Source organism: Balaenoptera borealis, assembly GCF_965194805.1.
Source record: "Balaenoptera borealis genome assembly, chromosome: 8".
Classification (NCBI taxonomy): domain Eukaryota; kingdom Metazoa; phylum Chordata; class Mammalia; order Artiodactyla; family Balaenopteridae; genus Balaenoptera; species Balaenoptera borealis.
In genome coordinates, this window is record NC_138865.1 from 40529055 (window position 1) to 40536992 (window position 7938).

At 41.7% G+C, this 7938-nt stretch overlaps 1 long non-coding RNA gene across 1 annotated transcript; it reads left to right on the top strand.

Moving 5' to 3' along the window:
- Nucleotides 1-1002: 1002 nt before the first annotated feature.
- LOC309633045 lies at nucleotides 1003-7160 on the top strand. The gene is made up of 2 exons (XR_014247272.1): nucleotides 1003-1337; nucleotides 3119-7160. It is a non-coding gene; the product is annotated as an uncharacterized lncRNA (long non-coding RNA).
- Nucleotides 7161-7938: the final 778 nt, after the last annotated feature.

A 7938-nucleotide genomic window follows, 5' to 3' on the forward strand; every position in this document is an offset into this window, starting at 1 on the left:
GTATGATTTTAGGCAGCCTCTCTGTTAATGGGTGGGGTTGTGTTCCTGTCTTGCTAGTTGTTTGGCATGGGGCATCCAGCACTGGAGCTTGCTGGCCATTGGGTGGAGCTGGGTCTTAGCACTGAGACAGAGATTTCTGGGAGAGCTCTCACCGATTGATATTACGTGGGGCTGTGATGTCTCTGGTGGCCCAATGTCCTGAACTCAGCTCTCCCACCTCAGAGGCTCAGGCCTGACTCAAGGCCGGAGCACCAAGACCCTGTAAGCCACACAGCTCAGAAGAAAAGGGAGAAAAGAAAGAAAGGAAAAAATAATAATAAATTAAAAAAAATTTTTTTAATTATTAAAATTAAAAAATTAAAAAATAATAATAAAAAAAGACAGAGCAAGCAAACCAATAAACAAATCCACCAATGAGAACAAGTGCTAAAAACTATACTAAGATAAACATAAAAATCAGAAACAATTCAGTCGCAGACAGCAAACCCCAAGTCTACAGTTGCTCCCAAATTCCACCACCTCAATTTTGGGATGATTCGTTGTCTATTTAGATATTCCACAGGTGCAGGGTACATCAAGTTCGTTGTGGGGATTTAATCCGCTGCTCCTGAGGCTGCACGGAGAAAATTTCCCTTTCTCTTCTTTGTTCGCACAGCTCCTGGGGTTCAGCTTTGGTTTTGGCCCCACCTCTGCGTGTAGGTCACCCTCAGGCCTCTGTTTCTGCCCAGACAGGAAGGGGTTAAAGCAGCGGCTGTTTAGGGGGCTCTGGCTGACTCACGCTGGGAGGAGGGAGGGGAACGCTAGTTATAATTGGAATGCGGGTCAAGCCTGCGGGCGGCAGAGGCCAGCATGACATTGCAACAGCCTGAGGTGCACCATGTGTTCTCCCGGGGAAGTTGTCCCTGGATCATGGGACTCTGGCAGTGGCGGGCTGCACAGGCTCCTGGGGGGTGGCAGGGGGTTGTGGGGGAGGTGTGGATAGTGCCCTGTGCTTGCACACAGGATTGTTGGTGGCTGCAGCAGCAGCGTTAGCATTTCATACCTGTCTCTGGGGTCTGAGCTGATAGCCGCGGCTCACGCCTGTCTCTGGAGTTTGTTTAGGTGGTGCTCTGCCTGTTGTAGGCAGACGGGGAAGGAATCCCCTGTCCTTGCACACCCCGAAACAATGGTCTCTTGCCTCTTAGGCAGTTCCAGACTTTATCCCGGACTCCCTTCTGGCTAGATGTGGTGCACTAGCCCCCTTCAGGCTGTGTTCGTGAAGCCAACCCCAGTCCTCTCCCTGGGATCTGACCTCCGAAGCCAGAGCCTCAGCTCCCAGACCCCGCCCATCCCAGCGGGTGAGCAGACAAGCCTCTCGGGCTGGTGAGTGATGGTCGGCACCGATCCTCTGTGCGGGAATCTCTCCGCTTTGCCCTCTGCACCCTTGTTGCTGTGCTCTTCTCCATGGCTCCGAAGCTTCCCCCCCACCCACCCCCTGTCTCTGCCAGTGAAGGGGCTTCCTAGTGTGTGGAAACATTTCCTCCTTCACAGCTCCCTCCCAGAGGTGCAGGTCCCATCCCTATTCTTTTGTCTCTGTTTTTTCTTTTTTCTTTTGCCCTACCCAGGTACGTGGGGGATTTCTTGCCTTTTTGGGAAGTCTGAGGTCTTCTGCCAGCATTCAGTAGGTGTTCTGTAGGAGTTTTCCACATGTAGTTGTATTTCTAATGTATTTGTGGGGAGGAAGGTGATCTCCACGTCTTACTCCTCCGCCATCTTGAAGACACCCCCCCCCCCCCCCCGTTTAGGTGATTTTAAAGTTATACCATTCTAGGCCATCATTACAAAATCTACAAATAACAAATGCTGGAGAGGGTGTGGAGAAAAGGGAAACCTCCTACATTGTTGGTGGGAATGTAAATTGCTGCAGCCACTATGGAAAACAGTATGGAGGCTCCTCAAAAAACTAAAAATAGAGTTGCCATATGATCCAGGAATCCCACTCCTGGGCATATATCTGGACAAAACTTTAATTCAAAAAGATACATGCATCCCTATGTTCATAGCAGCACTACTCACAATAGCCAAGACATGGAGACAACCTAAATGTCCATCAGCAGATGAATGGATAAAAAGATGTGGCATATATATACAATGGAATACTACTCAGCCATAAAAAAGAATGAAATAATGTCATTTGCAGCAATATGGATGGACCTAGAGATTATCATACTAAGTGAAGTAAGTCAGAAAGAGAAAGACAAATACCACTTGATATCACTTATATGTAGAATCTAAAATATGACACAAATGAACTTATCTACAAAACAGAAACAGACTCACAGAGAACCAACTTGTGGTTGCCAGTGGGGAGGTGGGTGTGGGAAAGAAGGATTGGGAGTTTGGGATTAGCAGATGCAAACTATTATATATAGGATAGATAAACAACAAGGTTCTACTGTACAGCACAGGGAACTATATTCAATATCCTGTGATAAACCATAATGGAAAAGAATATGAAAAAGAATGTACATATATGTATAACTGACTCACTTTGCTATACAGCAGAAATTAACACATTGTAAATCAACTATACTTCAATAAAATAAATTAAAAAATAAAGTTACAGCATTCTAAAAAACAGCTAGTTGTTACATAAGATATTTTATAGAATCTAAACTCCTACAAAAATAGGTCTAGACTCAATCTACCTATCCTGTATAGTTTTCATTTAATTATCAGTTCAGCTTGTAATTAGATAAAAATCTAATTACCCTGTTCCCTTATATGCATTTTTAAAAATAAATTTATTTTATTTTATTTATTTTTGGCTGCATTGGGTCTTCCTTGCTGCGTGGGCTTTTCTCTGGTTGTGGCGAGTGGGGCCTTCTCTTGTTGCAGAGCACGGGCTCTAGGTGCACAGGCTTCAGTAGTTGTGGCTCGCGGGCTCTAGAGCGCAGGCTCAGTAGTTGTGGCACATCAGCCTAGTTGCTCCACAGCATGTGGGATCTTCCCAGACCAGGGCTCGAACCCCTGTCCCCTGCATTGGCAGGCGGATTCTTAACCACTGTGCCACCAGGGAAGCCCTATATGCTTTTTTTTATACTGTCTCTCTTTTTTTTTAATTCACAAATACTTCCAGATACTAGGAATAGATACTACACAGATACAAGGGCACGTCTCAGCATCTTTGGAAGTTGAAAAACAATATTTGGGCTGAAAATTCCTAGCTGTTTCTACCTCCACTGAATATTAAAGCAAGAAGTATATTGGTGATTACCCGGCCCAGCCAATGCAAGAATCCTTCTGTAACATCTATGGTACCAGATTTTCATTTGGCTTCTACATGAACATTCACAAGTCAATTTTGGTCAATTGTAAGCACCTCTAATCATTAAAGACTCTTCTTTTAGAATGTACTGAATCCGCCTCCTTTTCATTTCCCCTCACTGGTCTTAATTCTGTTCTCAGGGACCACATGACTACTTAACATCTATTTGAAAACAACTACCATGTTCACAATGAAACTGTTTTCTCATCTAAGTGGAACTTTCCTACTACTTTTTCAAGGTAGTGCAGTAGAGTGGTTAAAAACACAGGCTTTAAAATCAGAACAGTTCTGGGGCTTCCCTGGTGGCGCAGTGGTTGAGAGTCTGCCTGCCAATGCAGGGGACACGGGTTCGAGCCCTGGTCTGGGAAGATCCCACATGCCGCAGAGCAGCTGGGCCCGTGAGCCACAATTACTGAGCTTGCGCGTCTGGAGCCTGTGCTCCGCAACAAGAGAGGCCGCGATAGTGAGAGGCCCGCGCACCGCGATGAAGTGGCCCCTGCTTGCCACAACTAGAGAAAGCCCTCGCACAGAAACGAAGACCCAACACAGCCATAAATAAATAAATTAATTTAAAAAAAAATCAGAACAGTTCTGGCTCATATCCTACATCCACCATTTACCAGCCATGTGACTTGACGAAAGATACCTAACCTCTTTAAGCCTCAATTTTCTTACCTGTAAAATAGGCGTAACAAAGCCCTCATAGAGTAAGCACTGAAAAACTAGCTATTTATACTCATCTGTCTTTCATGTGATTTACAGATCTTTCACTGAAATCACTTTCCTCTGGGTACACTCTGGTTGTCATTGTCCCTTTCAATAAGTAACTCCTAGAACTTAATGTGGTCCTTTTAATGTGGTCTGAATAAGTTCATAGTACAAAAAACTCTTGTTATAGACAATAAACCTCTTTTAATGCAGCCTAAGCTTAAATTATTTTTTGGCAGTGAGGCTACTTAAGTTTGTGGTCATCTGAAACTTACAGGTGTTTTTTCATTTGAACTGCTATTAAGCCAGGTCTTCCTTGGATTGTGTTTGTTAGTTTTATATACCTAAGTGAAGGGTTTTTATACATGTATCTATTATACATTTTTAAACTTTCTTCAGCCTGTCATTGCAGAGATTTTTTAATGATTCTGCCATCCACTATATTAGCTAGTCTCCTAAGTATTACTTTCTGTACCTTTGATAAAGATGACTCATATCTTCCATGTTGACAAAAGTGTTGACCAGAATAGGACCAAGTACAAAGTCCTGTGGCATGCTGCTGGAAACTTTCTTTCAGGCTGACATTTTTTTTAAAAAGAGGCATTATGTTGGTGTAAATATTGAACCAGCTTTGAAGCTGCCTAACTTTCCTATTTTCCATCACACATTTCCCCCTTTTATTTACAGAGACATTGTATAAGGTTTTTGCCGAATACCTTGCTGAAATCAGGGTTACTATGCCTGATTATCAGCCCAGTAGAGCTATCAAAACCTATCAATAAAGTTACTCTGGCACAATATTCTCACCAAACCCATTCTGTCTTCTAGTGCACATTACTTAATTTTGTTTAATGTTAATGATTAAAAAAATTTTGGAGGGAAAAATTACAACCTTACAGAAAATCTATACGTACAAAAAACTTTCTTTTCCCCTGATCATTTGAGAATAAGTTGCCAACCTGATAGTCCAGAATACTTTCTCTGTTTTGTAAAAACAAGGACAGTCTCTTACGTGACTGCAATATAACCATCAAAATAAGGATATTAACACTGTTACATTACAACAGTTCGATTCTTAGCCCCCATTCAAGTTTCTCAAACTGATGGAACAATGTCCTTTACAGCAAAAGCACCCAGCTCAGAACCACATGTTGCATTTGGTTGGCCTGTCTTCTTCCTTGTCTCCAGTGTGGAACAGTTTCATAGTTTTCCTTGATTTTCATAATTTTGACACATTTGAGGATTACAAGCCATTTATTTAATAAAATATCTCTCAGTTTGGTTTGAATATTTCCTCATGATTAAATTATGCATTTTAGGCTGGAAAATCACAGAAGTGATGCTGTGTTCCTCTCATGGTATCCTGTTAAGTGATGCATGATACAGGTCTGTCCCATTCCTGAGGCTGTTTGCTTTGATTGCTTGATTGATATAGTCTACCAGGTTTCCCCGGTATAAAGTTACTCTTCTCCCCTCTGTAATTAATAATTTGTGTGTGTGTGTGCTTTAAATTATGTAAATGTACTAATCTTCATCAAATTTTCAATTTATTCATTCATTCATTTATATCTTATGGACTTGTGCCTTCCTATTCTATTCAATGAGTTGTAATCCTTTATTTTGTTCTCAAATTGTCCCCAATTTGGTCATTGGGAGCCTCCTCAAGCTGACTTTTGTGTACTTTTGACACATCCCATTGTTCTCTTAGCATGTTTTTTTGCTTTCTGGGACAAAAAAGATGTACTTTTCCTACTGCAGCCCTGTGAGTCAGGTATTTTCCAGGGAACTCTGGGTCCTTTTGTAAGCAGGGAAAGAGCCAAGATCTGTGTGCTTGGTGTGCTTATTGCTCCTAGGCCTCTCAGTGGACAGAGTCAGGAATACACACATGCACACACACACACATGGATACACATATTTCCGTTCATAGTCATATCTATATTGAAAACTACGAGTTCAACAGATTCCAATCCCAACATTATAAAATTCATTCTAGTTTTCTCCTTACCACATTTGTAATTCCCTTCTCTGACAGGAAGAAACCTGGCTTCCATTATCCTTAATATATTTACAGTTGAATCTCATGATTTGAGGTAGTTTGTTCTATAATGTCACTGCAAACACTGAATCATTGCTCCTAGGGGAAATACAGAGTTAGGTCCCTGTGAGCCTCTCATTAACATTTTTATCAACTGATCAGTATATAACCTTGTTTTATGTGTTTCTGTTTAAGGACATTTTATTAATATATATTATTGATTCATTAACATTGAACTTATGGTTAACAGCAATATAACTCATGCTGGAACAAACCTCATTTAACACACGTATTTTCTCTGTAAGGCACATCACAGGGTTCTTGCCCTTAGGAGCACTAGACTGCACTTCAGCACTATGATTGGGACAATTTTAAATAGTGAAATCACTAACAAAAAGCCCCAAATGTTAAAAAACAAAAAAATTAGACTGTGGAAAGGACACTTGTTTATAATGTGGAAGCTGAAACAAAGGCAGAGTGTCACTTGTCTGACCTCAGCTGGGAACATGTGCATCAAGTAACTCAAATTTTTTGCCACTCTGTGCATGTCTACAAATGATTGTGAAAGCATCACAAGTACTGATTTTGAGGTTACAAATGAATTTTTGCAAGTAAGTGAATTCGCAAATAATGAGGATCTGTATACATTTGATCAATTTCCCTGTTTATAACCAATCTCCCATGGGTATTGCCATCCCCTCCACGTGCGAATGCCCTTGTCACCTTGCTCAGGCTCTGATGCCCAGCTCCAGGCTATAAAGCCTACCTACCACCTAGCCTCTTCTCCCCTATTCTCGCACTCACCTAATGATTTTAGGACCCTTTCAGGAAGAGAAAGAGGAAGGAGACTACTTCGTTTTGAAGGGTTTGAAAAGAATCTCTCCAAATTAATGAGATATTTCAGAGGTACAAAAGATTAGATAAAGATGCAACAAACATTTGTGTATCAATGTGCTTAAAGAATAAAACAATACAGATAAAACAAAGCACCCACACACACACACATATCCTTCCCCAATTATCATTCCTTTCCCTCCATCCCAGAGGTAATGCCTATCCACATTGGGGAAGGCCATCTGCTTTATTCATTTATTTTTTAAAATTTATTTATTTATTTATTTTATTTTTAAAATTTTTGGCTGCGTTGGTCTTCATTGCTGCGCGCACGGGCTTTCTCTAGTTGCGGCGAGCGGGGGCTACTCTTTGTTGCGGTGCGCGGGCCTATCATTGAGGTGGCTTCTCTTGTTGCAGAGCACGGGCTCTAGGCGCACGGGCTTCAGTAGTTGCAGCGCATGGGCTCAGTAGTTGTGGCTCGCAGGCTCTAGAGCACAGGCTCAGTAGCTGTGGCACACGGGCTCAGTTGCTCCGCGGCATGTGGGATCTTCCCGGACCAGGGATCGAACCCGTGTCCCCCTGCATTGGCAGGCGGATTCTTAACCACTGTGCCATCAGGGAAGTCCCCATCTGAGGACTTGAGTCTACTGATTCAAATGCTAATCTCATCCAGAAACATCCTCATAGATACACCCAGAAATAATGTTTAATCTGGGCACCATATGTCCCAGTCAAGCTGACACAGAAATTTAACCATCACATCACAATTAGCATTTAATTTAAATGCATCACAATTAGCATTTTTGTAAGCCTCGGTACTTAAGTGGTTTTATTTTTCTGCAACTGTAAATTCTCCCAACTTGGGGAATAGGTACTTAAAAAGAAACAGATGAAAAATGTTGCCCTCTCCTAATTGAATTCATGCCAATTTATGAGAATCTTATTCTTTAAAACAGTATGGACCAAATCTGGCCTGCTGCTCATTTTTCTACCTATTTTTCTACAGCCTGAGAGTTAATAACTGTTTTTACATTTTTAATGGTTAAAAATCAAA